This window comes from Eucalyptus grandis, chromosome 8 (assembly GCF_016545825.1).
Source record: "Eucalyptus grandis isolate ANBG69807.140 chromosome 8, ASM1654582v1, whole genome shotgun sequence".
In the NCBI taxonomy this organism is placed as follows: domain Eukaryota; kingdom Viridiplantae; phylum Streptophyta; class Magnoliopsida; order Myrtales; family Myrtaceae; genus Eucalyptus; species Eucalyptus grandis.
In genome coordinates this window covers 22824992-22842064 of record NC_052619.1, presented here as the reverse complement: position 1 = coordinate 22842064, position 17073 = coordinate 22824992, and positions in this window count along the sequence as shown.

The following is a 17073-nucleotide window of genomic DNA, read 5'->3' as shown; positions in this document are numbered from 1 at the left end:
ACGTGTACCATTATCTTATAAACATGATTTTGCGGAAGGTGAAGCCGTCTGCACCTCCTCTTTGAATGTGACTCCAGCATCTATATAGAAATCACATTTGTCCCCGAAGCATGTGATCGTAGTCTCACCTATGCTCTCTGTTTTGCTCCTAGTTTGCCACATTATAAGAAAAAACGAACTAATGTTCATCCAATCGAACCGCACCAAGTCTAAATATGAATGCAAACTGCAAAAAGAAAAAAAAACCATAAATGCTCCAATGCTAACCCTAGTCCTACCCTAAGGATTCAAAATCCTTCCCAAGAGAAGTTCTCCCTCGTCGTCATCCTCTTCCCTCCTTCAAAATGGAATAAGGGACTCCAAACCCCTTCCATTAAATTTAACATAAGAAAAGGCAGGAACTTTATTGTCAAATGGATCAGTATTCTTTTTAATCTAATGTCTCTACAAGTGACTAGGTCGTTGTAAACTTGTAGTATAGTGGTGAGTATCCTCCTTGTCACCCGAGAGATCTTCGGCAACGGCGCTCCTATTTTTGACCTTTTTTTTTTTAACTTTGTTCCATTGCCTTTTTTAACCTACCGGACCTTGATATATGAGATAATTGATATTTGCATATCTTTTTGTTCTATTCTCATCTCAGCCAATTTGTGACATCCTGAAATTCGACCCCGTTTCGATAAAGTGAAATGGGCATTTCGTCGACGTGCCTATGGCCTTTTTCTCTGAGCTGATCACTCACAAGTTAACTAACCTATTGGGTGAAGCCGTTAAGGGATGTATCAGCTGTAAAATCCCTAAAAGCTACCTAATTGGTTGGATTGAGCTAAAATCACGTTCGATCGATTTTTAACCACGAAATTGAACTCGATTTCGGGAATCGAATTTTAAGCGCGTCATAATTCTTATTTTTAGGATCCTGTCTCATCGCTCGTCAATTTATTGACGAGTCCGAAATTTCAATAAAGAAATTATCGGAAGAAAATTGAAGCCCAAAAGAAAATAGAAAGGAAAAGGAAAAGAGAAAAGGAAAATTGAAATAAGGAATTATACATTTCCTTTTCTTTTTCCTCTCTCTCCCTCTCTTTTCTTTTCTTTCTTTTCTCTCTCTTTCTCTCTCCTCTCCCTTTCCCCCCCCTCGTGCGAATTCCCCACCGCCCACTTTATCTCTCTCTTCTTTGACTAGTCAAAACCCCATCCCTTATCTCTCTCTTTTCTCTCCTCTCTCTTCTTTCTTCCTCTGCACGCTCGACCGAACCCCCTTTTCTTCTTTCTTCTTCTCCTTCTTTTCTCCACGCCGAGCGAACCAGAAGCTGTAGCTCGCCCCTCAGCCGCTTGCCGCTCGTCCCGCTCGCCGCACCGCCGCACCGCCGCCCGCGCCCGTGCGCTCGCCGCCGTCCGCGTGCGCCCAGGCCGCGCAATCCAGCTCGGCCCAGCCCTGTTTCGTCTCTGTTCTGCACCGACCAGCCCATCTCCAGCCACCTCCGGCCACCGCCAACCTCGCCGGACCTCCCCCGCGACTCCCTCGCCCTCCGCCGGTTTCCCCTCGCCGCCCTAGCCGCCGGAGCAGGCCCGATCGGCTCCGTCCAGCAGACCCACGGAGTGGGTTTCAGCATCTTCGGGCCCGCTTTTGGGCCGTTTCCGGCCCCGAACCCGAGCCGTGCTTTGGGAACAATCGTTCCTCGCGTCGCCGCCGTCGGATTGATCCGATTTGCGAGCGATTTGGTGAGTAATCTCACTAATCCAGGATTAGTGGGCTAATTATGCTTAAGGTGGTTTAGATTTAATTAATTATGTTTAGGTTGTTAGATTAGAATAAATTAGCAATTATTAGTCAATTGTGATGTGATTTAGATAAATTGATTGTGTAATTAGCAAGTAGACGTGGTCTACTAATTATTGGAAGTGCCTCGGGATTTTTCCCGACCTTTGTGGGCTCCAATTAGGCTTTTCGGGCCTAAGTGGATATTTTTAGTATTTAAATATTAATTTTCGGAATTAAATTAAATAATTATTTATTTTCCGAAAATTCAACTGAGATGGCCCGGAACCGGAATATTGTGCTGATGTCTGTGGTGAAGTCCGTTTATGTTAATCGGGCTTTATTTTGAGCTAAATTGAATTTTTAATATTAATTATTTAATTTTCGAAATTAATAAATAAATTAATTATTTTTCGGAAATTAAGATTTTGATGGCCGACGACCGAAATCTCGTGCTGATCGTCGTGGCGCAGTCCGTTTATTTATTTGAGCTCCACGTTGTATGGAATTGAATAAATTGTGATATTTTAGGGATTTACCCTAAATTGATTGGAATCGATTGAGATTGAATTATCGATTGGTGAATGGCCAAGTATGTTCATTCAGCATTTATAATGCTTTGTTGAGTTAATTTAATTATTTGATTGAGTATTGATTGGTGAATGGCCAAGTATGTTTATTCAAAGCATTTATAATGTTTTGTTGAGTTGATTTATTTATTTGATTGAGAAATCGTTGGGCATTGGTTGTCGATATTGAAAGTGAACTGGTAACCACTGCAAAGAGGACACGTGGCTCGGTGAATTGGAATGTCACCTGGAAAATGCACGTGAGTTCAGTGGTTGAATATGTCACCTTGGCGAAAAGGTCGCCTGAGAGAATGCACGTGGCTCGGAGACTCGGTATGTCGTCCTGGAGAATGCACGTGGCTCGGTGACAGGATTTAGCATCTAAAAGGACACGTGGTCTCGGCGTGAATTGATGCATCGCTTTGGTGAGATGCACCTTAGAGAATGCACGTGGGTCCCGCAAATGGCATCTAAAGGGCACGTGGTCTCGGCGATTGATGCATCGCTTTGGTGAGATGCACCTAAGAGAATGCACGTGGGCCCGGAGCATCTAAAAGGGCACGTGGTCTCGGCGAATTGATGCATCGCTTTGGTGAGATGCACCTAAGAGAATGCACGTGGGCCCGGGCATCTAAAAGGGCACGTGGTCTCGGTGACTTGATGCATCACTTTGGCGAAAAGGGTCGCCTGAGAGAATGCACGTGGGCCCAAGGTTCGAGGCACGTGAACTCGGAGACTTGGAATGTCGTCCTAGAGAATGCACGTGGCCTCGCTTTTAGATACTCCTCTGTGGAGAGTGATTTGTTTGACATGTAATCGACTAGGTCGATGCTTTGATTTGATGTGAATTGATTGACTGAATGGGAATGACCGTGAGTGGTCTTGTTGGAATATAATCGACTAGGTCGATTTGATCGATGCTTCGATCGGTGATATGATTGCTTGGGTGCCTATTATGAATTGTACTGACTTGCAGTGGGATCAGGCCAAGGTAAGTCCTCTGCCCTGTGCGTGTTTAGGCAGCCTTTAGTATAATAGTTTACTAATCGGGCTTAGTGGGGTAGAACTCGCTGAGACGTAGTCTCATCCCAGTTTGGGGAAAACCATTTCAGGACCCCGCTGAAGAGCTGAGGAGGAGGAATCCGAGAAGGAGAACTCGGAGGTGAGATCTTAAGGAAAAGATTTTTGAAGAAGAAGACAATCCCGAGAGGGGCCTTGAGTACGGCCTAGTTTGTCTAAGTTTCTGTCTTCTTTTGAGAATCCATTTTGATGTGATAGTTATGAAGTGGTTTATGGTTTGTATAAAAGTTTGGTTATAAATTTCAATATGAAAAATATGGCCCTGCTTTTCTATCCCATCGTTTTATTGTCTGGGGATTTTAATTGCTTCCGCATGTGCTTAAAAAATTAAAAGGGTCGGCGATACATTGTCCTGGGATATCGCATTATAAAATCGACCAAGGTAGAAGGATGTGTGCGTGCCCGAGGATCGGGGCGTGACATCCCCTTTAAGTGGTATCAGAGCAAGGTTGAAGATTGGAGTGATAAGGAGCGTTGACCATGGGATAGTTAGTAGGAAAGGCCTTTAAATTCATGCTGATGCATGTCTGTGTTAGCTGAGTGCTAAAATTGTTTGTTGTTTGGATCGCTCTGTTTCTAATTCGGTGTGGAATTGGAAACAGGTGTTAGTTGAGTAAGGCTACACCATGAGCGATCAGGAGCCGAGGACTCCTGTAAAGAGGACCCGTAGGGCCGTTATTCGGGGTAGAGCTCCGACTCGTGTCGGAACCCGAGGCGGACGTGGTCGAGCGCCAGCACAGGCTAGCGCGAGTGGAGTGAATCCACCTGTTTTAGATGTTGGGGTAGCAGCCCCTAATGATCCCAGAGTTGATGGGATCTTGCGTATTTTGGAAGCGATGGGTACCAGAATGGATCAGCAAGCTGCGACAGTTGAAGCCGCCGCTCAGGCCGCCGCTAATGCCGTAGCCGCCGTCGCCGCCAGCCGCTCCCGCCGCCGCACCCACAGTCCGCACCTGCCATAGTTCCTCCTGCAATGAACGTTGAAGGTCAGCCAGGAATAGTGGTTGCAGAAAGATCAATAAGTAAGTTAGTGGGGCACTTTCGAAGGCTAGATCCACCAAGGTTTAGGGGTACTGGAGACCCTGAGGCTGCATCACAATGGGGTACAAGATATGGAGAAAGCATTCGCAGTCTTGATGTGTAATGAAGAAGAAAAGGTGATACTAGCTGTGTATCAACTTCAAGATAATGCTAACATTTGGTGGAAAGCCACCAAGGATGCTGTGTTCCCGGAAGGAGTACCAAGGGTGTGGAACACCTTCCTCAGAGCTTTTAATGATCAGTATTTTTCGAGTGCTGCCCGAGAGTTGAAGATGGAGGAGTTCCAACGCCTTCGCCAAGGATCGATGACTGTCGATCAATATGGGGTTAAGTTCGCTGAACTATCTCAATATGCCCCAAGATTGATCGAGGACCCCGAGGAGAAAGCTCGGAGATTTAGGAATGGTCTTCGTACGTAACCAAAAACAACCTCTATTACCATTGGATTTGGTAGATTATCGTGAAGTCTACCGTCGGGCTCAAATGATAGAGAGAGGTATATCAGAGCAAGCAGCCTCATCTGGATCGAGGTTTAGCTCGCACAGAGACAATATCCGCCAAGGAAAGAGGCCGATGTTTGGAAATAGATTCCAAAGCCCCCGCCCAAGAAGAAGAGTGGATTTAATAGGCCAGACCTATTAGGAATGATGAGTGTCGCTTGTGTGGGAGAAGACATGGGACAGCACCGTGCCCAGCTAGGACGGGTGCATGCTTTGAATGTGGCCAACAAGGCCACATAGCTAGATATTGTCCAAAGAAGCAAAGAGGACAACCTCAGTTGCCGCCGCCGCCACCGTTGAGACAGATAGGAGGGTATGCCCCTCAGAATGCACTGCAAGGAGGACAGCAGAGACCTCCAGCTCAGGGCACTGTGTACGCGATTACCCAAGGTCGGGCCGAAGCCGCGCCGGCGTGATTACAGGTACGGTCTCGCTCAACGACCAACCTGCGTATGCTTTGTTTGATTCGGGAGCAACCCATTCTTTCATTGCCGAACAATATGTTAGGATGCTAGGATTGAATCCTGTATTGTTAGAATCGGCAATTTGCATATCTACACCCTTGAAAGATAAAGTTATTGCTGCTTTGGGATGTTCGGGGTGCAAGTTAGAGATTGGTGAGCGAGTGGGGAAAATTGACTTGTTAGTCCTAGCCATGTATGATTTTGATTTGATAATTGGCATGGACTGGCTCACCAATCAACGAGCTAAAATGGATTGCTATCGCAAGGCGATTCAGTTTGACCCGTTAGAGGGTAAGAGTTTCGAGTTTGTCGGAAATCGAGGAGGACCTTCGATTTCCTTAATCTCGTCGCCGGAAGCAACTCGTTTGTTAGACGAGGGTTGCCGAGGGTATTTAGCGACTGTCGTAGATACGACAGTTGAAGGGTTGAAAATGGAAGATATTGCAGTGGTACAGGAGTTTCCAGATGTTTTTCCAAAAGAATTGCCAGGATTACCGCCAGAAAGGGAGATTGAATTTGTAATCGAGCTAGCACCAGGGACAGAACCGATCTCAAAGGCACCGTACCGAATGGCGTTATCTGAGTTGAAGGAACTGAAGGTGCAAATGCAAGAATTACTGGATAAGGGATTTATTCGTCCTAGTGCATCACCTTGGGGAGCACCAGTTCTATTTGTTAAGAAGAAAGATGGTTCGTTGCGTTTGTGCATCGACTATCGGCAGCTCAATCAAGTAACGATCAAGAACAAGTATCCATTGCCGAGGATAGATGACTTGTTTGATCAATTGCAAGGAGCGTCAATATTCTCGAAGATCGATTTGAGGACAGGATATCATCAGCTGAGAATTAGGAAGGAGGATATTCCTAAGTCAGCATTTCGTACCCGGTATGGTCATTACGAGTTTACAGTGATGCCGTTTGGATTGACGAATGCTCCAGCTGCATTTATGGATTTGATGAACAGAGTGTTCAAGGAATATCTGGATCAATTTGTGATCGTGTTTATAGATGATATCTTGGTCTATTCGAGAAGTAATGAAGAGCATGAGAATCATCTGAGAGTAGTGCTTCAGACCTTAAGAACTCATCAGCTATATGCTAAGTTTAGCAAATGCGAGTTTTGGCTGACTCGTGTTGCGTTCTTAGGTCATGTGATTTCCGGAGAAGGAATCTCCGTCGACCCGAGCAAGATAGAAGCCGTGATCAAGTGGCCGAGACCGACATCAGTGACAGAAATCAGAAGTTTTATAGGGTTAGCAGGTTATTACAGACGGTTTGTGGAAGGGTTCTCATCGATAGCATCACCTCTGACAAAGCTCACAAAGAAAAATGAGAAGTTCATATGGACAGACAAGTGCGAGCGTAGTTTCCAAGAGCTGAAGGAAAAGCTGACTACCGCACCTGTGCTGACGATTCCATCGGGTCCTGGAGGATACGAGATCTATAGTGATGCGTCATTCAGGGGATTGGGTTGCGTGCCGATGCAACATGGCGAGTTGTTGCATACGCTTCCCGGGCGTTGAGACCTCATGAATTGAATTATCCGACGCATGACTTAGAACTCGCAGCCATCATATTTGCGTTGAAGATTTGGAGGCACTACTTGTGTGGGGAAAAGTTTCAGATCTTCACGGACCATCAGAGTCTCAAGTATTTGTTCTCTCAGAAGGAGTTGAACATGAGACAACGGTCGATGGATGGAATTGTTGAAGGATTATGACCGTGATATTTTATATCACCCGGAAAGGCAAATAAGGTCGCCGATGCATTGAGTCGGAAGTCTTCAATAGTGCAAATCTTGGTTAAGGAGTGGAACTTAATCGAGAGAGCTCGGATTCGGAATTCAAATTCGAGGTAGGCCACCTCTCAAGTCTTATGGCCACCCTCGAATTGAACCGGATGTCCAGTCGAATCAAAGCATCTTCAACCGACAGATCCAGACGTACAGAAAATTCTTCAAGAGGATACCGACAAAAGAAAAGCTGATTTTCAAGTTTCTGATGATGGGGTACTGAGGTTTCGTGGACGTTTGGTGGTACCTAACGATGTAGAGCTTAGAGAAGAGATTTTATCTGAAGCACATCGTAGCAATTATAGCGTTCATCCTGGAAGCACTAAGATGTATCAGAATTTACGTCAACACTACTGGTGGTCAGGTATGAAGGCGGACATCGCCAAGCATGTGGCCAAGTGTTTGACTTGTCAGCAAGTAAAAGCCCAGCATTGCAAGCCGGGAGGATTTCTGCAACCTCTCGCGATCCCGTGAGTGGAAATGGGAGCATATCACGATGGACTTCGTGGACTGGACTACCAAGGAGTCAAAGGGGAAATGATTCGATTTGGGTAGTAGTCGACGGGTTGACAAAGTCGGCTCACTTCATTGCGCCGAAAGGACCCGAGTCCGGATAGACACGCAGCACTGTATGTGCGTCATGTGGTTCGTATGCATGGAGTGCCAGTTACGATAACATCCGATAGAGACCCGAGATTTACCGCTGCTTTTGGAAGAGCTTGCAAAGTGCTTTAGGTACAAAGCTTCAAGACAAGATACGGCATATCATCCTCGGACGGATGGCCGTCCGAAAGGACGATTCAGACTCTTGAAGACATGCCGAGAGCGTGTGTAATAGACTTCAAAGGAAGTTGGGAAGATCCGCTTCATCTTGGAATTCGCCTACAACAACAAGTTATCAACGAGCATCAAGATGGCTCCATTTGAAGCATTGTATGGCGGGAGCGTGCGAACTCCAAAGTGTGTTGGGATGAAGTCGGAGAAAGGAAGATAACAGCCCGAGTTGGTTCAAGCAATCGGTAGATGCCGTGGCGTGATTAGAGACAGATTGAAGACAGCGCGCGGAGCGGGCGAAAAGTTATGCGAGATAAGCGTCGAAGGTCTTTGGAATTCCAAGTTGGTGATCACGTTTGTCTAAAAGTGTCACCAATGAGGGGAACTTTGCGCTTTGGTAAGAAAGGCAAACTGAGTCCGAGGTACGTAGGTCCGTTTGAGATTCTTGAAAGAATCGGAAACCTAGCATATCGTCTTGCGTTGCCGCCAAGATTGGCGCAAGTGCATGACGTCTTTCACGTGTCGATGTTAAGGAAGTACGAGCCTGACCCGACCCACGTGCTCAATTTCGAGGAATTGGACGTGGATGACCGTGTGTCATACGTTGAAAGCCCGGTCCAGATTGTCGATCGTAAAGAGCAAGTTCTGCGTACAAAGACCATCCCATTGGTCAAAGTGGTCTGGCAACACCACGGCATTGAAGGAGCGACTTGGGAGACTGAAGAATCGATGAGACAGTTGTACCCCCACCTTTTGAGTAAAGTGTAATGGTTTAAATTTCGAGGACGAAATTTTTATAAGAGGAAGAGTTGTGACATCCTGAAATTCGACCCCGTTTCGATAAAGTGAAATGGGCATTTCGTCGACGTGCCTATGGCCTTTTCTCTCGAGCCGATCACTCACGAGTTAACTAACCTATTGGGTGAAGCCGTTAAGGGATGTATCAGCTGTAAAATCCCTAAAAGCTACCTAATTGGTTGGATTGAGCTAAAATCACGTCTGATCGATTTTTAACCACGAAATTGAACTCGATTTCGGGAATCGAATTTTAAGCGCGTCATAATTCTTATTTTTAGGATCCTGTCTCATCGCTCGTCAATTTATTGACGGGTCCGAAATTTCAATAAAGAAATTATCGGAAGAAAATTGAAGCCCAAAAGAAAAGGAAAAGAGAAAAGGAAAATTGAAATAAGGAATTATACATTTCCTTTTCTTTTTCCTCTCTCTCCCTCTCTCTTTTCTTTTCTTTCTTTTCTTTCTCTCTTCTCTCTCCTCTCCCTTTCCCCCCCCTCGTGCGAATTCCCCACCGCCCACTTTATCTCTCTCTTCTTTGACTAGTCAAAACCCCAACCCTTATCTCTCTCTTTTCTCTCCTCTCTCTTCTTTTTCCTCTGCACGCTCGACACGAACCCCTTTTCTTCTTTCTTCTTCTCCTTCTTTTCTCCACGCCGTGCGAACCGTAAACCGTAGCTCGCCCCTCGGCCGCTTGCCGCTCGTCCCGCACCGCCGCACCGCCGCCCACCGCCCGCGCCCGTGCGCTCGCCGCGCGCGTCCGCGTGCGCCCGGGCCGCGCGCAATCCCGCTCGGCCCGTGCCACTGTTTCGTCTACGTTCCGCACCGACCAGCCCATCTCCGGCCACCTCCGGCCACCGCCAACCTCCGCCGGACCTCCCCGCGACTCCCTCGCCCTCCGCCGGCTTTCCCCTCGCCGCCCTAGCCGCCGGAGCAGGCCCGATCGGCTCCGTCCAGCAAGCCCACGGAGTGGGTTTCAGCATCTTCGGGCCCGCTTTTGGGCCGTTTCCCGGCCCCGAACCCGAGCCGTGCTTTGGGAACAATCGTTCCTCGCGTCGCCGCCGTCGGATTGATCCGATTTGCGGCGATTTGGTGAGTAATCTCACTAATCCAGGATTAGTGGCTAATTATGCTTTAAGCTGGTTTAGATTTAATTAATTATGTTTAGGTTGTTAGATTAGAATAAATTAGCAATTATTAGTCAATTGTGATGTGATTTAGATAAATTGATTGTGTAATTAGCAAGTAGACGTGGTCTACTAATTATTGGAAGTGCCTCGGGATTTTCCCGACCCTTAGTGGGCTCTAATTAGGCTTTTCGGGCCTAAGTGGATATTTTTAGTATTTAATTATTAATTTTCGGAATTAAATTAAATAATTATTTATTTTCCGAAAATTCAACGAGATGGCCTGGGCCGGAATATTGTGCTGATGACCGTGGTGAAGTCCGTTTATGTAATCGGGCTTTATTTTGAGCTAAATTGAATTTTTAATATTAATTATTTAATTTTCGAAATTAATAAATAAATTAATTATTTTTCGGAAATTAAGATTTTGATGGCCGACGACCGAAATCTCGTGCTGATCGTCGTGGCGCAGTCCGTTTATTTATTTGAGCTCCACGTTGTATGGAATTGAATAAATTGTGATATTTTAGGGATTTACCCTAAATTGATTGGAATCGATTGAGATTGAATTATCGATTGGTGAATGGCCAAGTATGTTCATTCAGCATTTATAATGCTTTGTTGAGTTAATTTAATTATTTGATTGAGTATTGATTGGTGAATGGCCAAGTATGTTTATTCAGCATTTATAATGTTTTGTTGAGTTGATTTATTTATTTGATTGAGAAATCGTTGGGCATTGGTTGTCGATATTGAAAGTGAACTGGTAACCACTTGCAAAGAGGACACGTGGCTCGGTGAATTGGAATGTCACCTGGAAAATGCACGTGAGTTCGGTGGTTGAATATGTCACCTTGGCGAAAAGGTCGCCGAGAGAATGCACGTGGCTCGGAGACTCGGTATGTCGTCCCGGAGAATGCACGTGGCTCGGTGACAGATTTAACATCTAAAAGGACACGTGGTCTCGGCGAATTGATGCATCGCTTTGGTGAGATGCACCTTAGAGAATGCACGTGGGTCCAGCATTCCGGAATGGCATCTAAAAGGGCACGTGGTCTCGGCGAATTGATGCATCGCTTTGGTGAGATGCACCTAAGAGAATGCACGTGGGCCCGGGCATCTAAAAGGGCACGTGGTCTCGGTGATGCATCGCTTGGTGAGATGCACCACTTGGGCCGGGCATCTAAAAGACGTGGTCTCGGTGACTTGATGCATCACTTTGGCGAAAGGGTCGCTGAGAGAATGCACGTGGGCCCAAGGTTCGAGGCACGTGAACTCGGAGACTTGGAATGTCGTCCTAGAGAATGCACGTGGCCTCGCTTTTAGATACTCCTCTGTGGAGAGTGATTTGTTTGACATGTAATCGACTAGGTCGATGCTTTGATTTGATGTGAATTGATTGACTGAATGGGAATGACCGTGAGTGGTCTTGTTGGAATATAATCGACTAGGTCGATTTGATCGATGCTTCGATCGGTGATATGATTGCTTGGGTGCCTATTATGAATTGTACTGACTTGCAGGTGGGATCTGAGGCCAAGGTACGTCTTCTGCCCTGTGCGTGTTTAGGCAGCCTGTAGTATAATAGTTTACTAATCGGGCTTAGTGGGGTAGAACTCGCTGAGACGTAGTCTCATCCCGGTTTGGGGAAAAACATTTCAGGACTCCGTTGAAGAGCTGAGGAGGAGGAGTCTGAGAAGGAGAACTCGGAGGTGAATCTTAAGGAAAAAGATTTTTGAAGGAAGAAGGCAATCCCGAGAGGGGCCTTGAGTACGGCCTAGTTTGTCTAAGTTCTGTCTTCTTTTGAGAATCCATTTTGATGTGATTAGTTTGAAGTGGTTTATGGTTTGTATAAAAGTTTGGTTATAAATTTCAATATGAAAAATATGGCCCTGCTTTTCTATCCCATCGTTTTATTGTCTGGGGGATTTTAATCGCTTCCGCATGTGCTTAATAATTGAAAGGGTCGGCGATACATAGTCCTGGGATATCGCATTATAAAATCGACCAAGGTAGAAGGATGTGTGCGTGCCCGAGGATCGGGGCGTGACACTATTCATATTCTAATCTGATATGGATTGTTTTCTATTGGTCATTTAAACCAAATCCCTTTTTTATCCTGAAGGCGCATTAATATTAAGCTGTTTTTCAATCCTTTTTTTTTTCCAGAAAGGGGCATGTTTGGGCATGTTTTGCTTAAACATATGTAGTAGAATCAGGTCGACCTAATTTGTTACTCGAGCTTGACTCAGCTCATGGTGCAATTAGTTAAATATGCTTGTTAGCTACTTGAGTTAGACACCTTAAGCTTCAAGCTCAACTTATTTAAGTATCACACCCTGATTCACAAGAAGAAGGGTATGACATGGCCGTCCTTCAATCAAAGGACGCAACCTCGATATAACCAAAATTCAACCTAAAATGAAACCTATATACAGCCACACACACACACACACACACACACACACACAACTTATCAACTGTATACAACTTATACCAAAAAGTCTCCACCACAAAATGTCCTCCTTGATAACGGACGCTGTTGAAAAACCTCAAAAACAAGTAAATGAGAGGAGTAGGTTACCACAACTCATTGAGTAAAATATTTCTTCTAATTTGATCGAGAAATCACGATGCACATTTAAAACACAATCATGACTCACTTTAACATAATATATATTCATAACACAAATATCAAAAACACCAATAGTCCAATTCATTAGTCAATTTCATAAAATGTGTATCTATAGTCTATTCCATTGATTAATTTCATCAAACCAAACGTTGATGGTCCATTCAATCGGCTAAACTCAAACCACATGTCAATGTTTCACTCCGTTGACCAACTCATGCTCAAATGTCTATCCATAATCATGCATAACGCCTGTAACAAAACGATCAAGATTCCCCCTTGGTTAGATCTCCACATATTATTAATTGGTGGCTTAGCTCACAAGGATATCCTAGACTAGTATAAGCATACCCACACACCTCTTAGGGTTTATAGAAACACTGAGCATCAACTATCAATCATAAATATCCAGTAATCCACCATCAGAATGAGAATTAATCAGAATGAGAATTATCTCACAACTCAAGCATTTGATATATAAATATCAAAGCATTTTTCAAAAACCACAAACATTTCAAGATTTTTTCATAAAGGTTTCCACAAATCATTTCCAGGCAATCATTTAAACCAAAGTCAAATGATACTTCTCTCTTTCAAATAATAAAATGGCACTAAGTTTTAAATAACAAAAGATGTTATTTATTAACTCATAGCATATATAATCCTTAATGTTTTTAAAACATGAGTTTAAAATACAAAGAATATATAATGTCACTTACTTGGGAAAAGCCAAAAACCAACTACAGTACTTGTTTGAGTCCACGCACCCGAATTCTTAACAACCAATCAAAAAATGATATCAAAAGATCGCTTAAAAAGATATTGTAATGAATGACTCAATTATACTATACCTATTTGTCAATAAAATGACACATACATGCTAATGAAAAGCTTGCCTCTAACGGCAACCTATTGTTGTCCACCGGGCATAACCCGTGGGCTAAACTTCGTCACGTCATAACTTCCTCCACAAAATTCCGTTTTGAGCCATCTTGTAGTCCTTAGAAAGCTCTCTTGATGCACTACCCAACTCAACCGCCCTAAAACCTCACCAAAGATGGCTAAAATTCAGGCTTCAATCTATTGTAAGGTACTATTTCAAGAACGCATGTCAAACTTTAAAATTCCACTTTGAGCAAACCGTAAACTCAAATCAAGATCTGTAAAATATTATAACTTCACAACATCCTAAATTAACATTTCTACAAAAATACACAACTCAACGACTCAAAAATCGAACTTCACCATACAAATCTCCGAGAATTCCAAATTTCAAGCCATAATTGAAACAATTCGTTCCAATAGACAATTAGAGGCTTCAATCACTTACCATCATTGTAAAACAAAGTTGAGTCAGCTTGATGAGTCGTCCAAATCGTGAGTGCGCCAAAATTTTCCCCTTTTCCTCTTTTTTCTTTCTTCTTTCTTCTTTCTCTTCTTTCTCTCTTCTGTCTTTTTTCTTTCTTTTCCCTGAGTGGGCTCTTAGTCTCCTCTCTCTCTCTCTCTCTCTCTCTCCCCTCTCCCTCCCCCCTTAAAAGTAGCCGAAGCTCCACTGTTCTCTCTTTCTTTCTCTCAACTTTTCAACTTCTTTCATTTTTCTTCTTTTTGGGCCCACCAACGGTAGATCTTACATTGAGTGCTCAAGTTACTTGAACTCGAAGGTTATTGAGCAGAGTTTGAACAAGGCTTCAAAAGCTTTGTGATAAATTCGATGTTCTTCATTGACCGGACACCTATGGTCATTATTCTTGCTGGAGAAATGTTTGCATATATAGGGATCATGCTGTCATGAAAGTTGTATGTTGTGCATGGCACTGATTAAGCGAAAAATAATTATCTACTCCAATAAAACATAAATCATAAGAAAAGATCAAGAAATAAACCTAAAGCATTGAGATAATGTTATGTGTGCTAAGATGGATTTACAAAATTGAAATGCCAAGTGAAGTCCCACACACCCCCAAGAAAATCCAAACCCATTAATAGATCTCATTTAGAGGATCATCGTCAAGCTCAATTACATAAGATTCTCCCTGTTCACTACACATGGAGGATCCACATACACGTTTACTTGCAACTGAACCAAAGACAAATCAGTCATTTGGAGGCCCATTTCGATTTAGTCAATTAACATTATTAAATCTCCTTGCAAATCACGATCTATAGATATTATATTATTGGTTCGTCTTGCGAAGTTACGGAGACAATTTCGTGAAGAACTATTGTCCTGATACAATCGAACGGTACTTTTGTTGCAACAGTTCACAAGTTCACGATCCAATTTAAGAGTTAGCGTGAGAGTTTATCACGAACATTAATTGCATTAGCAAAGTAGATAGGGTTAAATCCATAGCCTGCGCATCACTAGACCCAAGAGATAAGGTATTTTGTGCTACGGTTGTGCAACTTGATAGTTAAACATGAAGAACTTACCTTTGAGCTAAAACCACAATGTTCAATTGTTTTTTCAAATATTTTGTTTGTTCACTTGTCTATTTATCTTATTGGTTTTGAGCAAATCCTAAATAATAAAGAGTTGATAGTGCAATGACTACCTTGCTTACATGGTGCCAAGAAGAAACACATTGATCATGCTAAAGAGTAAGAGTTACAAAGAGTATTTGACAAAGCTAATTAGTACTATGAAATAGAGGTTGACATCACGCCTAAGATGGCATATGAGCTAATCAAAGTATGAAAAATATTCCTAGTCATACACTTTGTGTAGTTAAAGTAAGTTAAATTATAATTTTATAATGAACTTATCGCATTTTGATTTTTATTTTTGCATGTGGAAGGTCTTAAAGGAGAAGAAGATTTCTTATGTTATCGCCCCTTACAAGGAATTTCTCCCCAAATTTCCCGCATTTCTTGTTTGTCACATTTCCCCAAATTGTTCAATTCTTGTTCCTCCAAGTGAATCACATTTCCCCTAGCTTTTTGCATTTATTGTTCATAATAACCCAATTTCCCCAAATTCTCCGCATTTATTATTCATTGCATTTCCCCAAATTCCTTGATTCTTGTTCCTCCAAAGAAATTTGGGCGAATCCAGTATTAGACCAGCAAATATGGGCAAATCTAGCGCATGGACCAAAGAAATTAATCCAACGCTGAACCAGCAAATTTCAAGCTAGGAATTTTCATGAATTGAGGAATGGATCAATAATACATTAAAGCACAAAAACAACTTACCAAATCTAGCCATGGTTGCTTTAGTGCTTTGGAGATATCTGGAAAACAATAAACGTAGGCATCTTCAAGCAAAAGCCACCAAACCCCAACGTCGTTGCGGAAATAGTTCCCATAACTTTGAACAGCTTTAAAAAATGGAATTTTTTGACAAACAAAGCTGAAGTCGAAAAGGGTAAAACATCAAACTATTGTAATTACAACCCCCATCCTGCCTAAAATTCTAGGAATTCGTTAATAATTCGAATAAATTCGTAGCCTAGGCCCAGTACATTTTAAATTAAAATAGTTCGATAGGGTCCACTATTGTTTGCCCTACTTAAGTAGTAAAATGATTCTATAAGTAAATACATGAACTAAATGCTATCAAAGGGTAAGTGGTCAAATATTCAAGGCCAGTTTGTACCGAATATTCAAGGCCAGTTGCACTTTCATAAGCGTTCTTGTACTTTCCATATATGTTTTTTTTCTAAAACTTCAATATATACTTATGCATTATAAATTCGGGGAAATCTACATATTTGTCAGATGGGTGGTCCTGGGGTTGCAAAAAGTCAACTTCTGAACCATATGATAATTGTTGCACCAGGAGGGGCATACACCACAAGCAAAGGAAGTAGTGGAGTAGGTCTCAGCGTTTCAGTCTAGAGGGATCCGCTGACAAATGAGACTGTTTTGGAAGAAGGACCCTCTCTCATGCAAAATGACGCATAATTAGACGGCACCCATATTGTTCATAGATGAATTTGGTAAATGGAGATGTCGCATACGATCTTACATAGGACTTTATTAATAGTTTTGTGCTGAAGCAGCTTAGTAGAAGGTTCTCACTCATTTTGCATGAATAATTATAACAATCGGAATATTTTAAACTTGATGATAAATAAATAAAACTCATCCAAATACTGGCAGACATAGATTTATGTGCCATAAAGGAGTTTGACGAGATAGACAAGTTAAATCGTGCAACAATACATGTATTAATTAATAATAAAAATCATTATTATTATTGTTATTGTTATTATTATCATTATTATTAGAAAAATTGCGGGGCCGGGCCAATCCGGCCCCTTCTTGCCTTTCTTTAGTCCCCTTCTTTCTTTTCGCTTGGGCCCGGCCCTGCCCTTTTCCTTTCACTCCCCCCTTCCTCCCTCTCCTCCACGCTCGCTGCAAGAGCAGCGACTCTTGTCCGAGACAGAGGGCAGGATGCAGAGCAGAGCAGAGCAGATCATCCACCGGGGTTCGGTGGTCGCGATCAGGCCGACCGCGGCAGGCTGGCGGTGGCGTAGGCCATGCGTGGCTGCCGGAGGCCACTGAAAGGAGGCCGAGAGAGTGAGAGAGGAACGGA